The 10746-nt window shown below is 40.4% G+C and overlaps 1 non-coding gene across 1 annotated transcript; it reads right to left on the bottom strand.

The window, feature by feature from the left end:
- Positions 1-5048: 5048 nt before the first annotated feature.
- LOC112768319 (small nucleolar RNA R71) lies at positions 5049-5155 on the bottom strand. The gene has a single exon (XR_003185754.1). It is a non-coding gene; the product is annotated as a small nucleolar RNA R71 (small nucleolar RNA).
- Between the last annotated feature and the right edge of the window lie 5591 nt (positions 5156-10746).

The following is a 10746-nucleotide window of genomic DNA, read 5'->3' as shown; positions in this document are numbered from 1 at the left end:
TTGCCAATTCTCATGTTGTGGTTAGTGATAGGGATAGAGATCCTTGACCACCAAACCTTGACAAGACCTTTGTAGCTATTAGTTTACTTCCTTGCCATTTATCTTTCATGTCTCTTATCAAAACCCCAAACATAACTCATAACCAATAATAAGGACACTTTATTGCCATTCCTAGGGAGAACGACCCGAGGTTTAAATACTTCATTTTATAGATTTTAGGGGTTTGTACTTGTGACAAACAATCTTTTGTATGAAAGGATTATTTGTTGGTTTAGAACCTATACTTACAACAAGGATTCATTTGTGAAATTCTAAACCGTCAAAATTCCAATCATCATGGTATCACTGTCTTCTCTGCTTATGAATGATTTCTTCTATGGGAGGTTGTATGTGATAAAAGCCAATGCCCCGTGGTCGTTGATCTCCTCTGCTCCAGATCAAATGCCATTGCCTGTGGTCATCCAATCTGACGGAGGGTGAAGCTCTAGCAGTTCATTCTCTTGGCGATCCTACTTAAAATGCCACAGACAAGGTCGAATCTTACGGATCAGAGAATGCTGCTTCTTTGAATGTAGCCTATACCACGGAGACCCTAATCTCCCTAGAAATTGGCTGAACTGGTGTCTCGAGAAATCCCAACGAAGTCGTGGATTAGCCATCTAAGAGATGTATAAACATAGCTGTTGGTTCGTGCTTTCCGGCCATGTATTCACACGAACCCAAGTAGACGCGGATGTTTATCAAGCACGTTCGTCCTAGTATGATGAACAGAGTTGATTGTCACAGATCATCCTATTCACTATGTTGGAGAACGAATATACATCTTAGAGATAAATCAAACACGGATCGGAGAAGAAACAGTAATACTTTTATTAATTCATAGGACTCAGCAGGGCTCCTCTCCTCAACCTAGGAGGTTTAAAAACTTATACTAAAAAGAAATACAAGATAAAACTCAAAAATAATGATAAATGATAGGCGTCTCTCCCTTAGAGAGATGTAAAATAAGTCTTAAATACTAAACAGATGACTAGTAAGGGTAAAACAGTCTATCTAGTGCTAAAATTCACTTCTGGGGCCTACTTAGTGAGTGTTTAGGCTGAGCTTTGATGAGATCCACGTGCTATAAGGCTCCTAGGGCGTTGAACGCTGGCTATAGGGTCCTCTCTAGGCGTTTGGACACTAGACTCTGCTCTGTGGGCGCTGGACGCCTGGAAGGGGGCAAGTAGCTGGCGTTGGACGCCAGTTTTGGACCTTCTAATCCGAAGAAAAATATCAACTCTTATATATTGCTGGAAAGCTCTGGAAGTCGACTTTCAATAGCCATTGAAAACGCTCCATTTGATCTTCTATAGCTCTAGAAAAGCTCTTCCGAATGCAAGGAGGTTAGATCCAGACAGCATCTGCAGTGCTTTCTCTATCTCAGAATCAGACTTTTGCTCCAACTCCTCAATTTCAGACAGAAAATACCTGAAATTGTACAAAAACACAAAAACTCATAGTAGAATCCAAAAATATGAATTTAACACTAAAATCTATAAAAACTTAATAAAAACTAAGCAAAACATACTAAAAACTATATAAAAATGATGCCGAAAAGCGTATAAAGTATCCGCTCATCAAATACCTCACCACCTCTATTTTACGACTTAAGCGTAAGACTCTGGTGGTAAGGTGTTATAGCAAGCATTTTATATTCATCTTCACATATATTCTTATCGATTTTATTAGGTTGATTTGATCCCTTTTAGGATTTACTTAAGGAATTATCATCTTAAGTAAATGATACATTAGAGATGAAGGAACATGAGGTCATGGTGGAAATATGATGCCAGGGCATTTTGGCCAGTTTTACTGACCTTTTCTTTACTGTTTTAGGGTAGTTTCATGCATTTTCTTAGGAAATAAGCATGTTTTGGGTAAAATTTCACTTACATCTTGATTCAAGCAAACATGGTACACTTTACATGATTTCATGAGAATTTTGCATGAATTATATGACAAATTGGATGATGCATGTCTCATGACTTGGATTAGAACTTTGATGCACTTTATTGTTTGATTTCAGGACAAAGGAAGCAAGGAAGAACCACGTTAGTAGCCACGTTAGTCTAACTAACGTGACCACTAACGTGGAATGGGAGCTAACTTGCAACGTTAATGACAAAAGTAATCACCAATAACGTCCTCGAAAGCCATAATATCCCACGTTAAGAGTCACGTTAACTAAGTTAACGTGAACTCTAACGTGGAAGAAAGAAATAAGGCCAACATTAGTGACACTCACCTTTGTCACTAACGTTGGACCAAACTCATAAGTGGCCACGTTAAGAGCCACGTTAACTCAGTTAACGTGGACTCTAACATTGGGAAGCAAAAGAGAAGCCAACGTTAGTGACACTCACCTTTGTCACTAACGTTGGCCAAACCACAATTAGCCACGTTAGTTGCCACGTTAATTTAGTTAACGTGGAAGCTAACGTGGAGAAAGCAAGTGATCGCCAACGTTAGTGACACTTACCTTTGTCACTAACGTTGGGATGTACCACCACAAGCCACTATAAGCAACGTTAGCTCCAACATTAACTTAGTTAACGTGGAAGCTAACGTGGATCAAGGAGATGATGAGCCAACGTTAGTAACACTCACCTTTGTGACTAACGTTGGAGATGGCTATCAACACCACGTTAGAAGCCACGTTAACTGACTCTAACATGGGAAGTAGGGCCATCTTGGAACGTTAGTGACAAAGGTAAGTGTCACTAACGTTCTTGAAGGATTGGCAAGCCTACGTTAAGAGCCACGTTAGCTAAGTTAACATGAACTCTAACGTAGGGGGAGGGAGGACTCTCAATGTTATTGGAAAAGGTGAGTCCCAATAACGTGTGCGAAGGACCAAGAGGCAACGTTAGTGGTCACGTTGGTGCCACTAATGTTGAAGTTAACGTGGATCATCCCTGGGTTAGGAACGTTAGTGAAAAAGGTGATTGTCACTAACGTTCTTGAACCCACACTCTCACTTAACGTTAACACCACTAACGTCCTGAGCTAAAGACCCTGCCTACTTCACACTTTCTCTCTGCAAGTAAAGCTAAGCCCACTGAAGAGGATAACTGCTTCAAACTCAAGATCCAAAGGCCTATAACCAAGACTTGAAGAATCAAATAGAAGATCAGAAGAGAAATATATATAGGGGTAGTTTTGAATTAGAAAGGAGCTTTTTGGGGAGTTGGAAATTGGAGAACTACTCTCTGTATAATTTTACTTTCTCTGCACTTCTAGTTTTACTTTTCATAATGTATTTTCCATCTTTGTTTTCGATTTCCTGAGCTATGAACAACTAAACCCCTTTCATTGGGTCAGGGAGCTCTGTTGTAATTTAATGGATCAATATTTGTTTTCATTATTCTTCTTCTATCTTTTCTCTTGATTTTACTAGAAAGCTTTCAATCTTTATCCAATTGGGTAGTTATCTTGGAAAAGAAGCTATTCATACTTGGATCTCTTCTGAACCTTAGAAGATGAATGAAGAGATCATGCTAGAAATGCTTTCTCATGCTGGACCAAATTGGGGTTGGATGGATATGGTGACTATAATTCTACCAACACTTGATTTGGGAATGCATGTGGTATAATCAGTGACCATACTTCATCTCTTCTCATGAGCAATTGACCAAGGAATTGGCTATTGATCAAGATTTGAGAGATTGAATTACAAGGAATTGTAATTCGATCACTTAAGATTGCCAATGAGATCAATGAACGCATTGATTGAGGAAGAGATGAAAATGAACTTGATCCGGAGAATGCAACATCTCCTAAGCCCAATGAATTCCCCATTTCTGATCTTACCCATTCTCTTTAATTTCTGCAATTTACTTTTATGAGCATCTTCCCCATTCCCATTTAAGATTCTGCAATTTACTTTTCGCCATTTACATTCAGCTCTTTATTTCCAGCAATTTACATTTTCTGCTATTTACTTTCCCGCCATTTAATTTTCTACAAATCTCAAATCAAATTCTGCTTCGCTCAACTAGAACATTCCTCTAATTAAAGTTGCTTGACCAATCAATCCCTGTGGGATTTGACCTCACTCTATTGTGAGTTTTTACTTGACGACAATTCGGTATACTTGCTGAAGGAAAATTGTTGAGAGACAAGTTTCCGTGCATCAAGTTTATGGCGCCGTTGCCGGGGATTGATTTTGTATCAAGAATGATTAAATTGGAGGATAACTAGATTGAGCATTTTTTTTCTTTTGTTTGATTTAAGTTCCTTTGAGTAATTTACTTTCTATTCAGTTATTTTCTTCCCTTCCCCCTACCCATTTTCTTAGTTGTTTACAATTCAGTCCACTAACCCACTAACTGTTTGATATATTGCATCACTCACACTAACAGAATTTCTGTAGAAATTACTTTCTGTATCTATTTCCTTGCTTGTGCCTTGTTGGTTGTATAACAGGGAGAAGAAGCGGGGCTTCAACTTCCTTTGATTCTGAACCTGAGAGGACCTTCCTTAGATTAAGGAGGGAAGCAAGGGGAAAGATAGTAGTTGGTGCTGAGGAAGAGGAGGAGTACTTTAAACCAGATATGGACGAGAATATGGAGAACCATCATGAAGAAGACGCTCATAACCATGGCAGAGAAGGTCTAGCAAATCATGCTGGGCAAGAGAGAAGAGTTCTGGGTTCGTACATCAATCCAAACCCAGGAAATTACAGAAGTAGCATCCGAAAGCTAACCATACATGCCAATAACTTTGAACTAAAGCCACAGCTCATCACCCTTGTTCAGAACAATTGTTCATTCGGAGGAGGTGTCCAAGAAGACCCCAATCAACATCTAACCACCTTCCTGAGGATATGCGATACTGTGAAGTCTAATGGTGTTCATCCTGACACCTATAGACTACTTCTGTTCCCTTTCTCACTCAAGCACAAGGCATCTAAATGGCTGGAATCCTTCCCAAAGGAGAGTTTAGCAACCTGGGAAGAGGTGGTGAACATGTTCTTGGCAAGATTCTATCCTCCTCAACAGATCAACAGGCTGAGAGCTGAGGTGCAAACCTTCAGGCAGCAAGATGGTGAGACTCTATATGAAGCATGGGAGAGGTTTAAGGACCTGACAAGAAGGTGTCCACCAGATATGTTCAACGAATGGGTGCAGCTGCACATTTTCTATGAAGCCCTTTCTTATGAATCAAAGAAGGCAGTAGACCACTCATCAGGGGGATCTCTGAACAAGAAGAAGACCATTGAAGAAGCCATAGATGTCATTGAGACTGTAGCAGAGAATGACTATTTCTATGCTTTTGAAAGAGGCAACACTAGAGGAGTGATGGAGCTAAACAATGTGGATGCACTGCTGGCCCAAAACAAGCTTATCACCAAGCAGTTGGCTGACCTCACCAAGAAGATGGAGAGGAACCAAGTAGCAGCAATCACCACCTCATCAGCAACCCAAGAGGGAGTGAATGCAGAGGCAGAGGATGAGCAAGAACAAGCCAACTACATTGCAAACTCACCCAGGCAAACCCGTGATCCATACTCCAAGACCTACAACCCTGGTTGGAGGAATCACCCAAACTTTGGGTGAGGAAATCAACAAGATCAAAGCCAAGATCAGAGACGTCACAACCCCAATAACCATGCAGCTCACCAATATTCCACACAGAGATCATATCAACACCACCCTAACAACACCTCTCCACATCCATACCAAAACCAAAATAACCCAACTCACCCATCCAACCTCAACTCATTATCATCTGAAGATAGACTCTCCAAAATTGAGACCCTACTTGAGGACATATGCAAAGAGATTCAAGACAGTAAGGCATTCCAAGAAGAAGTGCAGTCTAATATGCAGAATCAAGATGCTGCCATCAAGAAACTTGAGACACAAGTTGGATACTTATTCAAGCAAATTTCCAGCCACAACCCTCGCAGCGATGCAGACTCAAACCAAAGGGAGGAGTGTCAGGCTATCACCCTCAGAAGTGGAAAGGAATTGAAGGAGACTCCCAAGCAACTGCAAGAGAAAGATTCGGTTAGACAGAAGGAGGAACAAGATGAAGTTCAAGTCCCCACCTCCAACTCACATCAAAAGGAAGGAGAGCTGAAGCCATATGTTCCCAAAGTCCCATATCCTCAACAACAGAAGAAGAATGGGGATGACAACCAGTTCTCCAGATTTTTAGAAATCTTAAAAAAATTATAGATTAACATACCCTTTGCTGAAGCAATAGAGCAAATGCCGCTCTATGCCAAGTTGAAGGATCCTGGGAGTTTCCAGATCCCTTGTATTATAGGGGAAATCACAGTGGAGAAGGCTCTATGTGACTTAGGAGCCAGCATAAATCTGATGTCAGTAGCTATGATGAGAAAAATGAAAATCGAGGAGGCTAAGCCAACAAAAATGGCCCTACAACTGGCAGACCGATCGTTCAAGTTCCCTCATGGTGTAGTGGAAGATTTATTGGTGAAGGTGGGAGATTTCATCTTCCCACCAGACTTTGTGGTGTTGGACATGCAGGAGGAAGCCAAGGCCTCTATCATCCTGGGAAGACCGTTCTTAGCTACTGTTGGAGCTGTCATTGATGTCTAAAAAGGTGACCTCACCTTAAGATTACACAATGAAAAAATGACATTCAATGTGTTCAAGGCCATGATTTACCCACCAGAACAATTGGGAGAATGTATGAGGTTGGACTCACTGGAAGATGCAGTGCAGGAGAGCTTTGAAGAAGAAGAACCTGAAAAGTTAACAGAGGAGGAGTCAACGTCTAGTGAAGAGGTTGCAACAGCAGAGATTCATATACAATGTGCACCAAAGGAAGAGAATGAAAAGTTAGAAGCACCCAAACTTGAACTCAAAGCACTACTACCCACTCTCAAATATGCATACTTAGGCGAGAATGAAAGTTACCCAGTGATCATAAACTCATCCCTCAGCCAAGATCAAGAGAATGAACTGCTCCAAGTGTTGCGAAGGCATAAAGATGCCATTGGATGGACCCTCGCAGACCTAAAAGGGATCAGTTCGGCCATATGCATGCATAAAATACTGTTGGAAGATGATGCCAAACCATCTATTCAATCCCAAAGGAGGCTGAACCCAATCATGAAGGAAGTGGTACAGAAGGAAGTTATGAAGTTGTGGCAGGGAGAGGTAATCTACCCGATCTCAGACAGCCCCTGGGTCAGCCACGTGCATGTTGTTTTGAAAAAGGGAGGAATCACTGTAGTTCCCAATGAGAGGAACGAACTAATCCCCACCAGGACTGTCACAGGATGGCGGATGTGCATAGACTATAGAAAACTAAATGAAGCTACACGAAAAGATCATTTCCCCCTTCCATTCATGGATCAGATGTTGGAAAGACTCGCAGGACACTCATACTATTGTTTTCTCGACGGTTATTCAGGATATAACCAAATAGTGGTTGATCCTAGAGACCAAGAGAAAACCTCATTTACTTGCCCATATGGAGTGTTTGCTTACAGGCGCATGCCATTTGGGCTATGTAATGCGCCTGCAACTTTCCAACGCTGCATGCTATCTATCTTCTCGGATATGATAGAGAAATTCATTGAAGTCTTTATGGATGATTTTTTGGTATTCGGAGATTCCTTTCCTAGTTGCTTAAATCACCTAGCCTTGGTATTGAAAAGGTGCCAAGAGACCAATCTGGTCTTGAACTGGGAGAAATGTCACTTTATGGTGACTGAAGGAATAGTCCTTGGCCATAAGGTTTCTAACCAAGGCATTGAGGTTGACAGAGCTAAGGTGGAACTTATTGAAAAACTTCCCCCACCCAGTGATATCAAGGCAATTAGGAGTTTTTTAGGGCATGCTGGCTTTTACAGGAGGTTTATTAAAGATTTTTCAAAGATAGCCAAGCCCTTAAGCAATCTCCTTGTATCTGATACACCGTTTGTCTTCGATGAAAAATGCATGCTAGCATTCAAAAATTTGAAACAGAGGCTGTCCTCTACCCCTATCATTTCCCCACCTGATTGGAACTTACCTTTTGAATTGATGTGTGATGCATCTGATTTTGCAGTTGGGGCCGTTGGTGCACGAAATTGTAATGTCAATGTTCACATTACTCTCTTACAACTTCGCACAATTAACCAGCAAGTGCACTGGGTCGTCCAAGTAATACCTTACGTGAGTAAGGGTCGAATCCCACGGAGATTGTTGTTTTGAAGCAAGCTATGGTTATCTTATTATTCTTAGTTAGGATGCCAACAATAGTGTTTTTCAAGTTCAATTGTAAAAAGTGAGAGGGCATAAATATAAATACTTATTGTGCAATGATGGAGAATATGTTGGAGTTTTGGAGATGCTTTGTCTTCTGAAATTCTGCTTTCCTCTGTTTCCTGATTCACTCACGCACGTCCTCCTATGGCAAGCTGTGTGTTGGTGGATCACCGTTGTCAATGGCTACCATCCATCCTTTCAGTGAAAAGGGTCCAGGTGCGCTTTCACCGCAGGCTAATCATCTGCAGGTTCTCAATCGTACCGGAATGGGATTTACTATCCTTTTGCGTCTGTCACTACGCCCAGCACTCGCGAGTTTGAAGCTCGTCACAGTCATTCAATCCTTGAATCCTACTCGGAATACCACAGACAAGGTTTAGACTTTCCGGATTCTCTTGAATGCTGCCATCAATCTAGCTTATACCACGAAGATTCTGATTAAGAGATCCAAGAGATATTCATTCATTCTACGGTGAACAGAAGTGGTTGTCAGGCACGCGTTCATGGGGGAATGATGATGATTGTCACGTTCATCACATTCATGTTGAAGTGCGAATGGATATCTTAGATAGGAACACGCATGTTTGAATGAAAAACAGAAATACTTGCATTAATTTATCGAGACACTGCAGAGCTCCTCACCCCCAACAATGGAGTTTAGAGACTCATGCCATCAAAGAGTACAAAGTTTCAATCTAAAATGTCATGAGATACAAAATAAATCTCTAAAAGTTGTTTAAATACTAAACTAGTAACCTAGGTTTACAGAAAATGAGTAAACTATGATAGATAGTGCAGAAATCCACTTCTGGGGCCCACTTGGTGTGTGCTGGGGCTGAGACTAAAGCTTGTCACGTGCCTGGGCTGTTTTGGGCATTCAACGCCAGGCTGTAACCTGTTTCTGGCGTTGAACTCCAACTTGTAACGTGTTTCTGGCGCTGGACGCCAGACTACAACATGGAACTGGCGTTGAACGCCAGTTTATGTCATCTATCCTTGAGCAAAGTATGGACTATTATATATTGCTGGAAAGCTCTGGATGTGTACTTTCCAACGCAATTGGAAGCGCATCAGTTGGATTCCTGTAGCTCCAGAAATTCCATTCCGAGTGCAGAGAGGTCAGGATCCAACAGCATCAGCAGTCCTTTTTCAGCCTGAATCAGATTTTTGCTCAACTCCCTCAATTTCAGCCAGAAAATACTTGAAATTACAAAAAAATACACAAACTCATAGTAAAGTCCAGAAATATGAATTTTGCCTAGAAAATAATGAAAATAAACTAAAAACTAACTAAAACATACTAAAAACTATATGAAATTAACCCCAAAAAGCGTATAAAATATCCGCTCATCATAACACCAAACTTAAACTGTTGGTTGTCCTCAAGCAACTAGATAAATAAAATAGAATACAAATGAGTCAAGAAACAATAATATCTCAGAGTTTTTGAGTGAAGCTCAGATTCTAATTAAATGGGCGGGGCTAGTAGCTTTTTGCTTCCAAACAGTTTTGGCATCTCACTTTATCTATTGAAGCTCAGAATGATTGGCATCAATAGGAACTTAAAATTCAGATAGTGTTATTGATTCTCCTAGTTCAGTATGTTGATTCTTGAACACAGCTACTTTTATGAGTCTTGGCCGTGGCCCTAAGCACTTTGTTTTCCAGTATTACCACCGGATACATAAATGCCACAGACACATAACTGGGTGAACCTTTTCAGATTGTGACTCATCTTTGCTAAAGCCTCCAATTAGAGGTGTCCAGGGTTCTTAAGCACACTCTTCTCTTTGCTTTGGACCTTGACTTTAACCGCTCAATCACAAGTTTTCACTTGACACCTTCACGCCACAAGCACATGGTTAGGGACAGCTTGGTTTAGCCGCTTAGACCAGGATTTGATTCCCTTAGGCCCTCCTATCCACTGATGCTGAAAGCCTTGGATCCTTTTTATTACCCTTGCCTTTTGTTTTTAAGGGTTATTGGCTTTTTCTGCTTGTTTTCTCTTTTTTTTTTTTTTTTGCAAGCTTTGTATTCACTGCTTTTTCTTGCTTCAAGAATCATTTTTATGATTTTTCATATTACCAATAACATGTCTCATGTTTATCATTCTTTCAAGAGCCAACATATTTAACATTCAAGAACATCAAATTCCAAAGACATATGCACTGTTCAAGCATTCATTAAGAAGGCAGAAAGCATTGCCATCACATGTAAACAATTAGAATTTGTTTTATTAAAAACTCGAAAATTATTGCCTCCTTATTCTAAAGAAAATCTTCTATTTTATTCATGTTTAATGATGATGAGAAAAATAAATTATAGCTTAATTGGGGATAAAATCAAAATATAAATACAAATTACCACTATATGACTCCTAAGGTAAAACTCAAAAAATAATAATAAAAAAAAGTTATCACAGGGTTAAGGTTAAGATCAGAACTCAACAACCTTGACTTTGGGAAGCGGATGCCTC

Source organism: Arachis hypogaea, chromosome 17, assembly GCF_003086295.3.
Source record: "Arachis hypogaea cultivar Tifrunner chromosome 17, arahy.Tifrunner.gnm2.J5K5, whole genome shotgun sequence".
Classification (NCBI taxonomy): Eukaryota; Viridiplantae; Streptophyta; class Magnoliopsida; order Fabales; family Fabaceae; genus Arachis; species Arachis hypogaea.
Note: the sequence above shows the minus strand (reverse complement) of the source record. Positions and strands in the feature narration are given on the sequence as shown.